This window comes from Arachis ipaensis, chromosome B10 (genome assembly GCF_059453495.1).
Source record: "Arachis ipaensis isolate K30076 ecotype BB chromosome B10, ASM5945349v1, whole genome shotgun sequence".
NCBI classification, from domain to species: Eukaryota; Viridiplantae; Streptophyta; class Magnoliopsida; order Fabales; family Fabaceae; genus Arachis; species Arachis ipaensis.
The window spans coordinates 118,304,843-118,325,398 of NC_142435.1; the positions used below are offsets into that span (position 1 = coordinate 118,304,843).

At 40.2% G+C, this 20,556-nt stretch overlaps 1 non-coding gene across 1 annotated transcript; it reads left to right on the forward strand.

Annotated features, from left to right (window-relative positions):
- Positions 1-19,257: 19,257 nt before the first annotated feature.
- On the forward strand, positions 19,258-19,365 carry LOC148581459 (small nucleolar RNA R71). Its single transcript, XR_015895586.1, has one exon. It is a non-coding gene; the product is annotated as a small nucleolar RNA R71 (small nucleolar RNA).
- The last annotated feature ends 1,191 nt before the right edge of the window (positions 19,366-20,556 follow it).

A 20,556-nucleotide genomic window follows, 5' to 3' on the forward strand; every position in this document is an offset into this window, starting at 1 on the left:
CAAACTGACCCAATAAAATAATCCAGCCAAAATAATCATATTTAACATCAAGGCTGAAGGTAAGATACATATATGGGCTTGCAACAGTTTTCCTTTATTTTTGGCCAAACAGAACCTGCATAGCAAAAATTAATTTAATCAACATATATGAATTAATATTTTTGCAATTAATCAAATTAATAATGTTTAGTCATCACAAATGTTAACTTAGAGTTTTCCAAAGTCATCACTTAAAAATGGAAGCTAGTAAACAAACAAAACTGATTGTGTGCCCTTCCTCTCAACGCATTCAAATTTTGTCACCAATGCCAGTTTTATTTGAATGGTAAATGATAGTGCTTTTTAATATGTTATTCGAATTTGAAATTTGGCAAAGACCAAATAGTAGATGGAAATTTTAAGAGTTTAAGTGGTGTATGTGAATGAGTAATATGCATGAATTTGTGATATTATAATATTTAGGATTAAGAGTTGTCCAATTTATTTGACAAAAACAAATTTGGTCACCAATTAATTTCAGAGTCAAAACTTTTGTCACATGTTGGGTCTAGTAGGTGGGTCTATGTAACCACCCTTAACATGGGATAAATGTTTTGCTAATGAAGAGATTGAAGGATCTTATGCTGGGATTAAGGAAAAACGTGAATTGAGACATTGAGGTGCATGGGAGCTTACAATGGGATAAAATAGTAATGGCTAAATCAGTTTTTGAAAGCAACATTGGACAATGTTAGGAGAAACATTGGGAGTGTTCAACTCTGCTCAAAGAGTGCATTAATATAATAAAGTGTCATATGTTTTTAGTTGTGATTCATACATGTTTCGGTGTGTTTTTAATTGGTTGTTAAAATTTGTAATTTCTATTGCTGTGACTTTGTACTTTGCATAATTTCTGACTATTTTTGATGACCATGTAGAAAAGAGTAGCTTACAAATAAAAAACTGGAAGCAGTTATGGTATTGTGCTGTACGGAAACGGAACTTTGTTGTTTCGTTCAAGATAGCCATTAAGATATATTATAAATTAGGTGGGAGATGTCTTTTGTGTCGAGATGGACAAGAAGCTGGCTCGCCCTTTGTTACTTGTCTCATTGTGTTGGTATAAATTTTGACTTACCAAGTAATTCAATTACAATTCGTCGAAATTTAAGGTCGATAGATCAAGTCTTTGCCTATTAGGGAACAACACTTTCGACTACAATAAGAAAGATAGTCAAGGTCAAGGGTATAAACGATAAGAAATGGGTCGAAACTAGGGTAAATATGGACACAGTGCAATAACGTAGGGCTTGAAGGACAAGGCAAGATAGAATGTGGGGGTACCACGATGAAGATTCTTCAGGGTCAAAGCAAGGTCATGTCCTGAGAAAAAGGAAGAATCAGGTCGTGGTCAGATTGTTTAGGGACAAGTCCATTCTTGCAACCTATAAATAGGGTAAAATAAGAAGGACTCAGGGACTTCAATCAACAACACTAGATAATCACGTAAGCTCTATAAAAATATTAGTCTTAGCAACACAACAAAAGAAGCATGGAGTGATAAGATGCCATATCCATGAAGCTACCTAAAAAGATGCCAGATTCAGGAAGCTTCCTGGTTTTATATACCATTGGGAATATTACTTTTGAGAAAGCACTGTGTGACCTTGGTTCAAGCATAAATCTGATGCCTCTGTCCGTAATGAAGAAGTTGGGAATCCAAAAGGCACAGGCAATAAGAATAGCACTGGAGATGGCTGACAAATCTCGGAAGTAGGTGTGTGGGCTAGTGGAGAACGTATTGGTCAAGGTTGGAGAGCTCTTCCTCCCTGCTAATTTTGTGATACTTGACATGGGAGAGGATACTGATGACTCCATCATCGTAGGAAGGCCATTCTTAGCCACTGGAAAAGTCCTAATTGACGTAGAGAGATGTGAATTAGTGTTGAGGTTATATGAGGATTGGATGGTTTTTAAGGTTTTCAAACCTCCACCACTCTCTGACAAAAGAGGTACCTGCTACAGAGCTCAATGCTTAAGCCTTCTCACTTGGTGGAAAGCCATACAGTCCCCCTTGACATCAAATCTAAGTTTGGTGTTGGGCATTCACTACCACCCACCAAAGATGGAGGATGTTCCGAGAAGAAGGTATCCAAAGGTTAGAGGAACAAGAAGATTCCTACTGAGGACTTCTCATCTGGTATGAAGGTGGTGTTCACTAGAAGTCCAGTCGTACCACATACTGTGAACAGAATCATGTCTCTAGTGCATGTTGAGCTGATTCATGAGAGCACAGGAAAGAAGTTCACAATGAGGGGTAAAGATCTGAGCCCCTATGACCCTCCTCCTTAGAGGAGCTGACCGTCAAGCTAGTGACGGTAAATAAGCGCTTATTGGGAGGTAACCCAACCATAAGTATCCTTTAGTTTTTTGTTTTATATCATTTTCGTTTTAGTTTGATTTCATTTTATTTCCATTGATCTTCATAGTTTTCCTAGGTTTTCTAATGTTTGTGATCATGTACAGCACTTAGAACAGCGATAGAAAGACTTAGACAGAAAAACATAACACCTTGGAGAAAACATGCTGGGGCGCTAAATGCCAGGGAGGGCGTTTAGCGCCATGCGGGGAGTAGGAGCTTGGGCGTTTAACGCCCACTTTGGGCGTTTTCAAGTGTTTTTAGCCCCTCCCCCCTTTGGGGCGCTAAACGCCAGGGATGCCCATCCCAATACAAAAAAAAAGAGAGGATGATCTCCTCCTAGTGTTAAACGCCAGAACCGGCGTTTAATGCCCAGGGAGCAGATTTCAAGTTTCGAAGGAGGTCTTTTTACCATTAGTTAAACACCAACTACCACCTACTTCCCCTTTCAATCCTATCCATTCTCTCTCCTCCCTACCCACTTTTCCATCCACATTCAACCATCTCATCACTTCCCTTGATTCTCTCAACTCACCTCCCACTCTACTCAATCCACTCTCATCTATCCAATCAATCTCTCCTCCCAACAACCCAAAATTCAAATTCAATTTCCGCCACCCATACCCTATAACCGAACCTTCCCCCTCTCCACCTATAAATACCCCACTTCACTTCCATGTTCACCACACCTCACACTACTCTCCTTTCTAATTTTTCCTTCACCATACACACTCCCCCTTTTCCCCTCCTTCTTAGCCAAGGCCAAAGCCCCTTCCCCATTCTCCTCTATCTCTTTATTTCTTTTCATTTTTCCTTTTCTTAGTTCTATTTTCATTTTGGTCGGGGATGAGCAACTTTTTAAGTTTGGTGTTGGGCACTCCACTTTTTTTTCTCATATTACTATCCCCAAAGCACACAAGATTGGAGAATCCTCCTTAAGAAAGAGGAAAGAGAAGGCTCCTACTTTCGACCCATAGGACTTCACCTAGTTCTCCTCTAAGACACATACAGATCATTTTTATGAGGTGGTCCACAAGAAGAAGGTGATTCTCGAGGTCCGCTTCGATCTGAAGCCGGATGAGTACCCGGAGATCTAGTACCAGATTCTGAGACGAGGTTGGGAAGTTCTGGCCAACCCCATAACCGAGGTTGGAGCATTGATGGTGCGAGAGTTCTACGCCAATGCTTGGGTGACTTACAAGCATGTTAGAGGCGTGAACCCAGAGCCAAAGAACTGGCGCACCATGGTCAGAGAGCATATCATGGATTTCATCCTAGAGAGTGTGAGGGTGGCAGTGCAATTACCACCATCCGGAGAAGACCCTCATTCATACACTCGGAAGGTCAACACTGACCAGAGCTTGGATCAGATTCCTGCTAAAATTTGTTGGTGCACGAAATTAGAACTCGCACAACTTAACCGGCAAGTGCACTAGGTCATCCAAGTAATACCTCAGGTGAGTGAGGGTCGATCCTACGAGGATTGTCGGATGAGCAAGCAATAGTTATCATGTGGGACTTAGTCAGGCAAACAGTAAAAGGTAGTTGTTGCTGTAAACGCATAAACAGTAAAATAGCAAGTAAAGAGAGCAAATAAAACAGGTTTGGTGTAAAATAATGATGAGAAAATAGTTAAGGTCTCGGAGATGTTTACTTTTTTGGATTAAAATGTCTTACCAACTATTTTAACAATGAGTGATTGATTCTATGAAAAACCATAAGTGATTAAACCCTAATCTCTTAGTGATTTAAACTCCTCTAATCCTCATCAAAAGCCACTCTCGTGGTCATTCAATTCAGATCAGAGGGTGAAGTTCATAAAACTAGTTTAGCTCCACAAAAATCTCAATTACCCAAAGCTAACAGGATTTTATGTCACATATCCCAATTAGTCCAGGTAATTCACAATTTAGGAGGAGTGTTTTCAAGTTGTAGCCCAAGGGAGATAGCTCTCTCGAGAATTGGTGCGGTAATTTACAACCACACTTACTAACCGGCAAGTGCACTGGGTCGTACCAAGTAATACCTTACGTGAGTAAGGGTCGATCCCACGAGGATTGATGGATTAAGCAACAATAGCGTTTGATAGGCTTAGTTAGACAAACAGAAAAGAGTATTTGAATATTCAATCGTGTAGAAAATAAAATAGTAAAATAAATAAGTTGGAAATAAAATATGGAGAAGGCAGTTAAGGTTTCAGAGTTATCTATTTTCCCGGATTAATTTTTCTTACTAACTATTTTAATCATGTAGGATTTAATTTATGAAAAACTATATGTGACTAGACCCTAATTCCTTAGACCTTCCTAGTCTTCTCTAAAATTCATCAACAGCCAATTCCTTGGTCAATTAATTCCAATTAGAGGGTGATAATCAAATTCCAGTTTATATGCCACAAAAACTCTAATTACCCAAAAATAAAAAGATTATATGTCACGTATCCCGTTAAGTCCAAATAATTAAAATTTAGGAGAATATGTTTTCAAGCTGTTGTTCAAGTAAAGAGCTTTTCCAAGTTTTACAGGAACTCAAATAGAAAGAGGGTCATACTTCCGTTCCACCCAAATTTATAAAATAAAGAGCGAAAACAATTCTTAAATTATAAATCCATACATGAATTAAAATAGAAAAAACAATAAAATTAATCCATAGACAGAGCTCCTAACCTTAACAGTGGAGGTTTAGTTGCTCATAGAAAAGAGAGAAAATTAGGATTGTCAATTATGTTTCCCTGATGGGATGAGGTGGAATCTCCCCCAGACCTCTCCAAAGGAAGGAAAGCTTCCTCCTTTTATAACTAATCATAATAAATTTAAAATCTAATATCTAAAACCAAAAATTAAAATAATATCTTTTCCTAGAATTAAAATTTGAATTTAAATTTGAATTAATTTAAATAATCAAATATTCAATGGATGGATGGGGACCACTTGAATTGTCCATGCTGCAGCTTCTAATATGTATTTTCTAGGCTGGAAACTGGGTCAAAATAGATCAGAAATCGCCCCCAGCATTTTTTTGCACGTGGCACATGTGACGCGTCCGCGTCGTCCACGCGTTCGCGTCATTTGTGCAGATTCCAGTCCACGCGTTCGCGTCAGGCACGCGATCGCGTCAGGCACGCGATCGCGTCATTGCGATTTCCTCTATTCTGCGCGGTTGCATGAGCCATGCGTCCACGTCGGTATTCGCTGGTCATCTCCTTGACTTCTTCTCTTTCTCTGCAGAAACTCCATCAAATTCCGCCAAATGCTACCTAAAATAAATAGTATTGTACAAAACTCAAAATAGCATCCATAGTGGCTAAAATATAATTAATTCTTAATTAAATTCAACAACTTAGATGCAAATTCACTAGGAAAAGATAGACAAGATGCTCACGCATCACAACACCAAACTTAAACTGTTGCTTGTCCTCAAGCAACCAATACTAATATAAGCTTAGGACGTGAATTTGCATGAGAATGAGAGTTCGATTAAGCTCATGTCTCTTCTTATAGTGGGGTTTACAACTACAATCCTGAATAGTTTTGGCATCTCATTTTATCCTTTGAAGTTCAGAATGATTGGCATCCATAGGAACTCAGAATTCAGATAGTGTTATTGACTCTCCTTTTTCAGTATGTTGATTTTTGAACACAGCTACTTTATGAGTCTTGGCCGTGACCCTAAGTATTTTGTTTTCTAGTATTACCACCGGATACATAAATGCCACAAACACATAACTGGGTGAACCTTTTCAGATTGTGACTCAGCTTTGCTAGAGTCCCCAGTTAGAGGTGCCCAGAGTTCTTAAGCACACTCTTTTTGCTTTGAATCACGACTTTAACCACTCAGTCTCAAGCTTTTCACTTGACACCTTCACGCCACAAGCACATGGTTAGGGACAGCTTGATTTAGCCGCTTAGGCCAGGATTTTATTCCTTTTGGCCCTCCTATCCATTAATGCTCAAAAGCCTTGGATCCTTTTTACCCTTGCCTTTTAGTTTAAAGGATTATTGGTTTTTTCTGCTTGCTTTCTCTTTGTATTTTTTTTTCTATATTTTTTTTCGCAAGCTTTGTGTTTTTCACTGCTTTTTCTTGCTTCAAAAATCAATTTTATGGTTTTTCAGATTATCAATAACATTTCTCTTTTTTTTTCATCATTCTTTCAAGAGCCAACAATTTTAACATTCATAAACTTCACTATAAAAAATATGCACTGTTCAAGCATTCATTCAGAATCACAGAAAATACCACCACATCTAAGTAAATGAGACTACTCTAAAAATTAAACTCAAATTCTCATGCACTACATCTGTTCTTCTTTCTTTTTGATTTCAAGCTTAGTGGACAATACATGAGGCATCTTTTAGAATTAAAGCAATAGAAAAACTAAACTAGTCCTAGGATTCTAACTGATAAAGGATCATGCAACAAACAAAGCAAAATAACAGGAAACCGGAACATAACATAGAAAAAGAAGGGAGGAATAAAAAATGAAAGGAACTCAACCACCTTAATTATCCTAGCGGTCTCTTTATTCTTCAGGTTGTGCTCCTTCGCGAAGATGATTCACCTCCCTTTTGTACTAGAAAACCTATAAGCGCAGCGTCAACACCAAACTTAAAGGTTTGCTTGTCCTCAAGCAAATAAGAACTGAAAATAGAAGAGACAAATATTAAAATGAAAGAAAAAATAAAAGGATAAGAAAATAAGAGAGAATTAGGATTGGGAGAGAAGGAACGAAAACTGGGCGGCGCAAGCGACGCGGCCGCTTGGGGCACGCGGTCGCGCAAATTGCGCGTATACTGATTGACGCGATCGCGTTGGTCACGCGGTCGCGTGACCCGTTTCATGCTACTGGCGTGAGGGAAGCCTCGCGCTTGCACAACTCTCTGTTTGAATTTTTATTTTTTTCCAAATCTTGGGTGACGCGATCGCGTGGGGCATGCGATCGCGTGAGTGACCATTAGAAGGATATGACGCGAACGCGTGAGCCATGCATCCGCATGGGAAGAATTGTGCGTTCAGCGTCCATCCAGCACCACTCTAGCACAACTTTCGGTCGTGCACCCTTTTCACGTCGAATTCCAGGGCACGCGACCGCGTGAGTGACGCGGTCGCGTAGGAGGCCAATGTTCCCACCTGACGTGGACACGTCAGCAACGCGATCGCGTGGGGCGATTTGTGCCACGGGCACGCCTCCAGCCACGCTCTCGCGTGACTCTCTGTTCGTTTTATTATTTTCTCCAATTACCTGCGGCGCGGACGTGTCAATGAGGCGGTCGCGTCGTTTTTTTTTTTTTTTTTAAATATAGCTTGAGGTGTTCGGTTCCTGGAAGAACATAGCTGCATGTTCAGAAAATTAGTAAGAACTCAATAAAAATAAAATAACTAAGAAAACTAATACTACGAAAAATAGCTAAGGATACGAATTTATCGGGTTGCCTCCCGACAAGTGCTTCTTTAACGTCACTAGCTTGACGGTCAGTTCTGCTAGTTCAGCAGATGAGTAGACTTCTGGCGGTCAATCTCGCCTCCAAGATAGTGCTTCAACCTCTGGCCATTCACTGTAAATTTTCTGTCAGAATTCACTTCCTGTATCTCCACATGACCATATGGTGAAGCTCTGGTAACCACAAATGGTCCTGACCACCGGGATTTCAGCTTCCCGGGAAAGAATTTGAGCCTTGAATTATATAGAAGCACTCTCTGTCCTGGCTCAAATATTCTGATGGCGATCTTCTTGTCATGCAGTAGCTTGGTTCTCTCCTTATAGAGCTTGGCATTCTCATAAGCCGAATATCTGAATTCATCAAGCTCGTTCAATTGAAGCATCCACTTTATTCCTGCAGCTTCTGAATTAAGATTCAGGTACCTGATTGCCCAGTAAGCCTTGTGCTCCAGCTCAATTGGCAAGTGACAGGCTTTGCCATAAACTAACTGATATGGGGACATGCCAATGGAAGTCTTGTATGCTGTCCGGTATGCCCAGAGAGCATCATCAAGCTTCCAAGACCAGTCATTTCTTGAAACACTGACGGTCTTCTCTAGAATCCTTTTGAGTTCCCTGTTGGAAACTTCAACCTGTCCACTTGTCTGAGGGTGATAGGGGGTTGCCACTTTATGACGGACTCCATATCTATGCAGAAGAGAGTCCAGCTGTCTGTTACAGAAGTGGCTTCCACTATCACTAATGAGTGTCCTTGGGACACCAAACCGGCTAAAGATATATCTCTGAAGAAAGCTCATTACCACCTTGGCATCATTGGTGGGTAGAGCTACAGCTTCCACCCACTTGGACACATAATCAACCGCCACTAGAATATAGTTGTTTGAATGTGAGGGTGGAAAAGGTCCCATGAAATCAATACCCCACACATCTAACAACTCAACCTTAAGAATCCCCTGCTGTGGCATTTCGTGATTGGCAGGGAGATTTGTGGCTTTTGCACATCTGTCACAGTGCTTCACAAAATTTCTTGAATCTCTGAAGAGAGTAGGCCAGTAGAACCCGCTCTGAAGGACCTTTGTAGCTGTCCTTTCACCACAAAAGTGGCCCCCATATTTAGAACCATGACAGTGCCAAAGAATTTGCTGTGTTTCTTCATCTGGGACACATCTCCTGATTATACCATCTGAACATCTTTTAAAAAGGCATGGTTTCTCCCAGATGTAATACTTGGCATCTGTTAATAGCTTCTTTACTTGTTGCCTGCTGTACTCTCTTGGGATAAAATTCATGGCCTTATAATTTGTAATGTCTGCAAACCATGGAGCCTGTTGAATGAGGAACAATTGCTCATCCGGAAATATCTCAGTCAAAGCTGTGGGTGGTTGCACTCTTGCTTCAGGCTCAATTCTAGAGAGATGGTCAGCCACTTGATTTTCTGACCCTTTCCTGTCTTTTATTTCAATATCAAACTCCTGAAGGAGCAACACCCATTTGATTAATCTTGGTTTAGAATCCTGCTTGGTTAGAAGGTACTTCAAAGCAGCATGGTCAGTATAAACAATAACCTTAGAACCAAGTAAATAGGATCTAAACTTATCAACAGCATACACAACAGCTAATAATTCCTTTTCTGTAGTTGTGTAATTCTTTTGAGCATCATTTAACACACGACTGGCATAATAAATGACATGTACAAGCTTACCATGCCTTTGTCCTAAAATAGCTCCTATAGCAAAATCACTAGCATCACACATTAATTCAAATGGTAAATCCCAGTCAGGGGGAGCTATAATGGGAGCAGAGGTAAGGTTTGCCTTCAGAGTTTCAAAAGCATGCAGATAATCAGAATCAAAAACAAAAGGAACATCAACAACCAACAGGTTGCTCAATAGTTTAGCAATTTTAGAAAAATCCTTTATAAATCTTCCATAAAATCCTGCATGACCCAAAAAACTCCTAATTACCTTAACATTAGTTGGTGGTGGTAATTTTTCAATTACCTCCACCTTTGCTCTGTCAACCTCAATTCCCTTACTTGAAATCCAGTGTCCAAGAACAATGCCTTCTGTAACCATAAAATGGCATTTTTTCCAATTTAAAACAAAGTTTGATTCTTGACACCGTTTCAAGACAAGAGATAAATGTTTAAGGTAGGATTTAAAAGAATTTCCAAAAACAGAAAAGTCATCCATAAATATCTCAATAAACTTTTCAACCATATCAGAAAAAATTGAAAGCATACACCTCTGAAAAGTTGCTGGAGTATTGCAGAGTCCGAATGGCATTCTCCTATAGGCAAATACGGTAAAGGGGCATGTGAATGCTGTCTTCTCTTAATCTTGAGGGTCCACTGTAATTTGATTATATCCAGAATATCCATCTAGAAAACAATAAAAAGCATGACCGGCTAACCTCTCAAGCATCTGATCAATGAAAGGGAGGGGGAAATGATCGTTCCTTGTAGCAGTGTTGAGCCTCCTGTAATCTATGCACATTCTCCATCCTGTGACTGTTCTTGTAGGAATAAGCTCATTCTTTTCATTCTTGATCACTGTCATCCCTCCTTTCTTGGGAACTACCTGCACAGGACTTACCCAAGGACTGTCAGAAATAGGGTAAATAATACCTGCTTCCCATAACTTCATTACCTCTTTTTGGACCACCTCTTTCATAGTTGGATTGAGTCTCCTTTGTGGTTGTACAACTGGTTTAGCATCATCTTCAAGACGGATTTTGTGCATACACTTGGTTGGACTAATCCCCTTCAAATCACTAATGGTCCACCCAAGAACTGTTTTATGACTCTTGAGCACTGAAACAGGTGCCTCTTCTTCTTCAGGCTTTAGAGAAGAGCTAATAATCACTGGGTATGAATCATTTTCACCCAAGAACACATATTTCAGAGAAGGAGGTAAATGTTTGAGCTCAAGCTTGGGGGCTTCCTTCTCTTTTATAGGCGTGTTCATCAGCTCCTTTTGGGGTGGTGAATTATCAACTTCAACTAATTCACACTCAGAAATAGGATCCAGAACATCATTAAGTACCTCAGTTTCCAGTACTTCTTGAACAAGTGGTTCAATAACATCTATTTTCATACACCCCTCAGAATCATTGGGATGCTTGAGGTCTTCAAAAACATTTAAGACCACTTGTTCTTCATTGACCCTCAGGGTTAATTCACCTTTTTGCACATTTATCAGAGCTCTACCTGTAGCTAAAAAGGGTCTACCAAGTATAATAGAGGGTTTTACCTCCTCTTCTATGTCTAATAGAACAAAATCAACAGGGAAAATAAATGGTCCTACTTTAACAAGTAAATCTTCAACCACACCCACAGGTAATTTAATAGAAAGATCAGCAAGTTGAAGAGAAATACGAGTGGGTTTTACCTCCTCAATTTGAAGCTTTTTCATCACTGAAAGTGGCATGAGGTTGATGCTAGCTCCAAGATCACATAAAGCTCTCTGAATGCCGACTTCTCCAATGGTGCAAGGAATGATAAAGCTCCCTGGGTCTGGCATCTTCTCAGGAAGGGTGTGTTGAATAATAGCACTGCATTCCTTGGTTAGCACCACTGTTTCTTGTTCCTTCCAATTCCTCTTGTGGGTCAACAATTCTTTCATAAATTTAGCATAGAGAGGCATTTGCTCCAGAGCCTCTGCAAAAAGGATGTTGATCTGCAGCTTCTTGAAGACATCTAAAAATTTAGAGAATTATTTTTCTTTGGACGCCTTCTGAAGCCTCTGAGGATATGGAATTTTTGGCTTGTATTCTGGGGCCTTTGGTAAAGTGGGATAAGTGTCAAGAGAGTCAGGAAATGGGTTGTCTGCACGTTTAGGAGGGGCGTGCTCTATTTCTTCCTTCTTCTCCTCTGGAGCTTCCTTTTCAACTAGATCTTCATTGACCTTAGTCTCAGAACCAGCTACCTTACCACTTCTCAATTGAATGGCCTTGCAATCTTCTCTTGGGTTCACCACTGTATCACCAGGGAATGTATTTGAAGACCTTTCAGGTAATTGCTTGCTCATTTGACCCATTTACACCTCCAAGTTTCTAATGGAGGCTCTAGTTTCTTGTATGAAATTCATCATCATCTCCCATTTAGAATCTTCTTGGGATTTTGAATTTGTTTGCTGAGGTGGTTGTTGTTGCTGTGACTGAAATTGGCGGTTATTATAGTTGTTCTGTTGAAAACCGCCCTGAGAACTATTGTTGAAGTTCTGAGGTCTCTGAGGTTGATCTCTCCACCCAAAATTTGGGTGATTCCTCCATCCCTGGTTGTATGTCTTAGAATATGGATCATTGTTAGGATTTCTAGGAGCACTTCCCATGTAATTCACCTGTTCAGAAGAAGGTTGAGCATAATCATAATTATCATTTTGCATAATGTTACCTGTCATGTCATAGGAGGTATCTTGGGGTGGATTTTGAGTGTTGATAGCTGAGACTTGCATGCCACCCATCTGTTGAGTAAGTAGATTTATCTGCTGAGACATAAGCTTGTTCTGAGCAAGAAGAGCATTAATAGCGTCTACTTCCAACACGCCTCTCTTCTGAGTGGCCCCAGAGTTCACAGGATTCCTGTTAGATGTGTATAAATATTGGTTGCTTGCAACCAATTCAATCAGCTCAATAGTCTCTTCTAGTGTCTTCTTCTTATGCAATGAACTGCCTGCAGAAGTGTCTAGGCTCATCTTTGACATCTCTCCTAAGCCTTCATAAAAGATATCCAGTTGGGTCCACTTGGAGAACATGTCAGGAGGGCATTGCCTAGTCAGTAGCTTGTATCTCTCCCAAGCTTCATGGTGCGCAGAAATTGTGATTACACCTTGATTATGTAAATTTCATTGCTCTTTCTTTCCCTGGTAATGGCACCAAAAATATGATGCCAATACCATGGTTCACAACTTCGCACAACTAACCAGCAAGTGCACTGGGTCGTCCAAGTAATACCTTACGTGAGTAAGGGTCGAATCCCACGGAGATTGTTGGTATGAAGCAAGCTATGGTCACCTTGTAAATCTTAGTCAGGCAGAAATAAAATAGTAATGGGGTTTTCGAAATGTATTAATAAAATAAGGATAGAAATACTTATGTAAATCATTGGTGAGAATTTCAGATAAGCGTATGGAGATGCAATCGTTCCTCTGAACCTCTGCTTTCCCGCTGTCTTCATCCAATCAGTCTTACTCCTTTCCATGGCTGGCTTTAAGCAAGGGCATCACCGTTGTCAGTGGCTACATCCTCTCCTCTTGTGAAAATGGTCCAAATGCTCTGTCATAGCACGGCTAATCATCTGAGGTTCTCGATCATGCTGGAATAGGATTCACCCTCCTTTTGCGTCTGTCACTACGCCCAGCACTCGCGAGTTTGAAGCTCGTCACAGTCATTCAATCATTGAATCCTACTCGGAATACCACAGACAATGTTTAGACTTTCCGGATTCTCTTGAATGCCGCCATCATTCTAGCTTACACCACGAAGATTCTGATTAAGAGATCTAAGAGATACTCATTCAATCTAATGTAGAGCAGAAGTGGTTGTCAGGCACGCGTTCATAGGGAATGATGATGATTGTCACGTTCATCACATTCAGATTGAAGTGCGAATGAATATCTTAGAAGCGAAATAAGATGAATTGAATAGAAGAACAGTAGTACTTTGCATTAATCTTTGAGGAACAGCAGAGCTCCACACCTTAATCTAGGGAGTGTAGAAACTCTACCGTTGAAAATACATAAGTGAAAGGTCCAGGCATGGCCGAATGGCCAGCCCCTCTGATCTAAGAACCAGGCGTCCAAAGATGATTCCAAAGATTCCAAGATGTCTAGTACAATAGTAAAAAGTCCTATTTATAATAAACTAGCTACTAGGGTTTACAGAAGTAAGTAATTGATGCATAAATCCACTTCCGGGGCCCACTTGGTGTGTGCTTGGGCTGAGCTTGAGTGTTACACGTGTAGAGGTTATTCCTGGAGTTGAACGCCAGTTTTGGTGCTAGTTTGGGCGTTGAACACCACTTTGCAACTTGTTTCTGGCGCTGGACGCCAGAATTGGGCAGAGAGCTGGCGTTGAACGCCAGTTTGCGTCGTCTAAACTTGGGCAAAGTATGGACTATTACATATTGCTGGAAAGCCCTAGATGTCTACTTTCTAAAGAAATTAGAAGCGCGCCATTTTGAGTTCTGTAGCTCCAGAAAATCCATTTTGAGTGCAGGGAGGTCAGAATCCAACAGCATCAGCAGTCCTTCTTCAACCTCTGAATCTGATTTTTGCTCAAGTCCCTCAATTTCAGCCAGAAAATACCTGAAATCACAGAAAAACACACAAACTCATAGTAAAGTCCAGAAATGTGAATTTAACATAAAAACTAATGAAAACATCCCTGAAAGTAACTAGATTCTACTAAAAACAGACTAAAAACAATGCCAAAAAGCGTATAAATTATCCGCTCATCACAACACCAAACTTAAATTGTTGCTTGTCCCCAAGCAACTGAAAATCAAATAGGATAAAAAGAAGAGAATATACTATAAATTCCAAACTATCAATGAAACATAGCTCCAATTAAATGAGCGGGACTTATAGCTTTTTGCCTCTTGAATAGTTTTGGCGTCTCACTTTATCCATTGAAGTTCAGAATGATTGGCATCTATAGGAACTCAGAGTTCAGATAGTGTTATTGATTCTCCTAGTTCAGTATGATGATTCTTGAACACAGCTATTTTATGAGTCTTGGCCGTGGCCCTAAGCACTTTGTTTTCCAGTATTACCACCGGATACATAAATGCCACAGACACATAATTGGGTGAACCTTTTCAGATTGTGACTCAGCTTTGCTAAAGTCCCCAATTAGAGGTGTCCAGGGTTCTTAAGCACACTCTTTTTTTGCTTTGGACCTTGACTTTAACCGCTCAGTCTCAAGTTTTCACTTGACACCTACACGCCACAAGCACATGGTTAGGGACAGCTTGGTTTAGCCGCTTAGACCAGGATTTTATTCCTTTAGGCCCTCCTATCCACTGATGCTCAAAGCCTTGGGATCCTTTTTATTTGCCCTTGACTTTTGGTTTTAAGGGTTATTGGCTTTTTGCTCTTGCCTCTTGGTTTTAAGAGCTTTTGGCTTTTTCTGCTTGCTTTTTCTTTTTCTTTCTATTTTTTTTCTGCAAGCTTTGTTCTTTGCTGCTTTTTCTTGCTTCAAGAATCATTTTTATGATTTTCAGATTATCAAATAACATATCTCCTAGTCATCATTCTTTCAAGAGCCAACATATTTAACATTCTTAAACAACAACTTCAAAAGACATATGCACTGTTCAAGCATTCATTCAGAAAACAAGAAGCATTGTCACCACATCAATATAATTAAACTAAGTTCAAGGATAAATTCGAAACTCATGTACTTCTTGTTCTTTTGAATTAAAACAATTTTTATTTAAAAGAGGTGATGGATTTATAGGACATTCATAACTTTAAGACAAAGTTACTAACTACTAATGATCATGTAGTGAAGGCACAAACATAGATAAGCACATAACATAGAAAACGAAAAACAGAAGAAATAAGAACAAGGAATGAATCCACCTTAGTGATGGTGGCGTTTCCTTCTTGAGGAACCAATGATGTCTTTGAGCTCTTCTATGTCTCTTCCTTGTCTTTGTTGTTCCTCCCTCATTGCTTTTTGATCTTCTCTTATTTCATGAAGGATGATGGAGTGCTCTTGATGTTCCACCCTTAGTTGTCCCATATGGGAACTTAATTCTCCTAGGGAGGTGTTGATTTGCTCCCAATAGTTTTGTGGAGGAAAATGCATTTGAGGCATCTCCGGGATCTCATGGTGATGAGCTTCATACTCCTCTTGAGTTCCATGAATGGGCTCTCTTGCTTGCTCCATCTTTTTCTTAGTGATGGGCTTCTGTTCCTTAATGGGAATGTCTCCTTCTATGAAAGCTCCAGCTAAGTAACATAGATGGCAAATAAGATGAGGAAATGCTAGCCTTGCCATGGGGGATAACTTTTCGGCTATTTTGTAGAGTTTATTAGAGATGGCTTCATGAACTTCTATTTCCTCTCCAATCATGATGCTATGAATCATGATGGCCCGATCCACAGTAACTTCAGATCGGTTGCAAGTGGGAATGATGGAGCATTGGATGAATTCCAACCATCCTCTAGCCACAGGCTTGAGGTCCAATCTTCTTAGTTGAACCGACTTGCCTTTGGAGTCAATCTTCCATTGAGCTCCTTCCACACATATGTCCATAAGGACGTGGTCCAACCTTTGATCAAAGTTGACTCTTCTTGTGTAGGGGCATGCGTTCTCTTCCATGTTTGGCAAGTTGAACGCCAACCTCACATTCTCCGGACTAAAATCTAAGTATTTTCCCCGAACCATTGTAACATAGTTCTTTGGATCCGGGTTCTTACTTTGATCATGGTTCTTGGTGATCCATGCATTGGCATAGAACTCTTGAACTATTAGGATGCCGACTTGTTGGATGGGATTTGTTAGAACTTCCCAACCTCTTCTTTGAATTTCATGTCGGATCTCTGGATACTCATTTCTTTTGAGTTTGAAAGGGACCTCGGGGATCACCTTCTTCTTGGCCACAACATCATAGAAGTGGTCTTGATGGGCTTTGGAGATGAACCTTTCCATCTCCCATGACTCGGAGGTGGAAGCTTTTGTCTTCCCTTTTCCTTTTCTAGAGGATTCTCCGGTCTTAGGTGGCATCAATGGTAATGGAAAAACAAAAAGCTTATGCTTTTACCACACCAAACTTATAATTTTGCTCGCCCTCGAGCAAGAGAAGAAAGAATAGATGAAGAAGAAGAAGAAATAGAGGAGAGGAAGAAGGGGTTGTGTTTCGGCCAAGAAGAGAAGAGAGGGTTGTGTTGTGTTAAAATGAGGAAGAATGGAGGGCTATATATAGGGAAGGGAGGGGGGTGAAGGTTCGGCCATTTAGGGTGGGTTTGGGTGGGAAATTGATTTTGAATTTCGAAGGTAGGTGGAGTTTATGAGGTAGGTTTATGGGGAAGAGTGGATGGATGTGAGTGGTAAAGAGGTGATGGGGAAGAGAGATTGAGGTGATTGGTGAAGGGTTTTGGGGAAGAGTGTTTATGGGATTGTGTGAAAGAGGGGTAAGAAGAAGTGAGTGGAGGTAGGTGGCGATCCTGTGGGGTCCACAGATCCTGAGGTGATTCTGTGGGGTCCACAGATCCTGAGGTGTTCAAGGATTTACAACCTTGCACCAAATTAGGCATGTAAAATGCCCTTGCACACAACTCTGGGCGTTCAGCGCCAGGTTGGTGCCCATTTTGGGCGTTCAACGCCCATTTGTTGCCCATTTCTGGCGTTGAACGCCAGAACCATGCTTGTTCTGGGCGTTCAGCGCCAGCTCTTCTCCAGGGTGCAATTCTGGTGTTCAGCGCCCAGATGATGCCCATTTTGGGAGTTCAGCGCCCAGATACTGCCCATTTTGGGCGTTCAGCGCCAGAGCCATGCTCTGTTCTGATGTTGAACGCCAGGCAGATGCTTTCTCCAGGGTGTGATTTTTGTTCTGCTGTTTTTGATTCCGTTTTCAATTTTTATATTTATTTTGTGACTCCTCATGATCATGAACCTATAAAGACATATAACTAAGAAAAATATAGTTAGATAAATAAAAATTAGGTTGCCTCCCAACAAGCGCTTCTTTAATGTCAATAGCTTGACAGTGGGCTCTCATGGAGCCTCACAGATGTGCAGAGCTTTGTTGAGACCTCCCGACACCAAACTTAGAGTTTGGATATGGGGGTTTGATACCAAACTTAGAGTTTGGTTGTGGCCTCCCAACACCAAACTTAGAGTTTGACTGTGGGGGCTTTGGTTGACTCTGCTTTGAGAGAAGCTTTTTCTGCTTCCTCTCCATGGATGCAGAGAGAGATCCTTGAGTTGTAAACACAAGGTTGTCCTTATTTAATTGAAGGATCAATTCTCCTCTGTCCACATCAATCACAGCTCTTGTTGTGGCTAGGAAAGGTCTTCCTAGGATGATGGATTCATTATCTTCCTTTCCAGTATCCAGGACTATGAAATCAGTAGGGATGTAAAGGCCTTCAACCTTTACTAACACATCCTCTACTTGTCCATAAGCCTGTTTTCTTGAATTGTCTGCCATCTCTAATGAGATTTTAGCAGCTTGCACCCCATAGATTCCCAGTTTCTCTATTACAGAGAGGGGCATGAGGTTTATTCCTGAACCAAGGTCACACAGAGCCTTAAAGATCATGGTGCCTATGGTACAAGGTATTATGAACTTTCCAGGATCCTGTCTCTTCTGAGGCAGTGTCAGTTGATCCAGATCACTTAGTTCATTGGTGAACAAGGGAGGTTCATCTTCCCAAGTTTCAATGCCAAATAATTTGGAATTTAGCTTCATGATTGCACCAAGAAACTTGGCAGTTTGCTCTTCAGTGGCATCCTCATTCTCTTCAGAAGAGGAATACTCATCAGAGCTCATGAATGGCATAAGGAGGTTCAATGGAATCTCTATGGTCTCTAGATGAGTCTCAGATTCCTTTGGTTCCTCAGAGGAAAACTCCTTATTGAGCACTGGACGTCCCAGGAGGTCTTCCTCCTTGGGATTCACGTCCTCTCCTTCCCTTACAGGTTCGTCCATGGTGCTTATGTCAATGGCTTTGCACTCTCCTTTTGGCTTCTCTTCTGTATTGCTTGGGAGAGTACTAGGAGGGATTTCAGTGATCCTTTTACTCAGCTGGCCCACTTGTGCTTCCAAATTTCTAATGGAAGACCTTGTTTCATTCATGAAACTCACAGTGGCCTTAGATAGATCAGAGACTAAATTTGCTAAGCTAGATGGATTCTGCTCAGAATTCTCTGTCTGTTGCTGAGTGGATGATGGAAAAGGCTTGCTATTGCTAAACCTGTATCTTCCACTATTATTAAAGCCTTGTTGAGGCTTTTGTTGATCCTTCCATGAGAGATTTGGATGATTTCTCCATGATGGATTATAGGTGTTTCCATAAGGTTTACCTAAGTAATTCACCTCTGCTATTGCAGGGTTTTCAGGATCATAGGCCTCTTCTTCAGAAGGTGCCTCTTGAGTACTGTTGGATGCAGCTTGCATTCCATTCAGACTCTGAGAAATCATATTGACTTGCTGAGTCAATATTTTGTTCTGAGCCAATATGGCATTCAGAGTATCAACTTCAAGAACTCCCTTCTTCATAGGCGTCCCATTACTCACAGGATTCCTCTCAGAAGTGTACATGAACTGGTTATTAGCAACCATGTCAATGAGTTCTTGAGCTTCTGCAGGCGTTTTCTTTAGGTGAATGGATCCACCTGCAGAAGTATCCAATGACATCTTTGATAGCTCATATAAACCATCATAGAATATATCCAGGATGGTCCATTCTGAAAGCATGTCAGAAGGACACTTTTTGGTCAACTGTTTGTATCTTTCCCAAGCTTCATAGAGGGATTCACCATCTTTTTGTTTGAAGGTTTGAACATCCACTCTAAGCTTGCTCAGCTTTTGAGGAGGAAAGAACTTGGCTAAGAAAGCCGTGACCAGCTTATCCCAAGAGTTCAGGCTGTCTTTAGGTTGAGAGTCCAACCATATTCTAGCTCTGTCTCTTACAGCAAAAGGGAAAAGTATGAGCCTGTAGACTTTAGGATCTACTCCATTAGTCTTAACAGTATCACAGATCTGCAAGAATTCAGTTAAGAACTGAAAAGGATCTTCAGATGGAAGTCCATGAAACTTGCAGTTCTGCTGCATCAGAGAAACTAGCTGAGGTTTCAGCTCAAAATTGTTTGCTCCAATGGTAGGAATGGAGATGCTTCTTCCATGTAAATTGGAATTAGGTGCAGTAAAGTCACCAAGCATCCTCCTTGCATTATTGTTGTTGGGTTCGGCTGCCATCTCCTTTACTTGTTCGAAATTTTCAATAAGGTTGTCTCTAGATTGTTGTAATTTAGCTTCTTTTAGTTTCCTCTTAAGAGTCCTTTCAGGTTCTGGATCAGCTTCAACAAGAATGCCTTTTTCCTTGTTCCTGCTCATAAGAAAGAGAAGAGAACAAGAAAAGAAGAGGAATCCTCTATGTCACAGTAAAGAGGTTCCTTATTGTTAGTAGAAGAAAAGAAGAAGAGAAAAATCTGAACTCAGAAAGAGAGAGAGAGGGTTCGGATTTTTGGTGGGTGAGGGAGAGATGTTAGTAGATGAATAAATAAATAGAATAAGATGAGAGAGGAAAATTTCGAAAATAATTTTTGAAAAAGAGTTAATGATTTTCGAAAATAGTTTTAGAAAAAGGTTAGTAATTTTCGAAAATTTTTAAAATGAAAGATTAAAATAATTAGTTAATTAAAAAGAATTTTTGAAAAAGAGGGAGATATTTTCGAAAATTAGAGAGAGAGAGGGAGTTAGTTAGGTGGTTTTGAAAAAGATAAAAAACAAACAAAAAGTTAGTTAGTTAGTTGAAACAAATTTTGAAAAGAGAAGAAGTTAGGAAGTTAGAAAAGATATTTTGAAATCAAATTTTTGAAAAAGGTAAGATAAGAAGATATTTTTGAAAAGATATGATAGAAATTAGTTTTTAAAAAGATTTGATTTTTAAAATCACAATTAATGACTTGATTCACAAGAAATCACAAGATATGATTCTAGAACTTAAAGTTTGAATCTTTCTTAATAAGTAAGTAACAAACTTGAAAT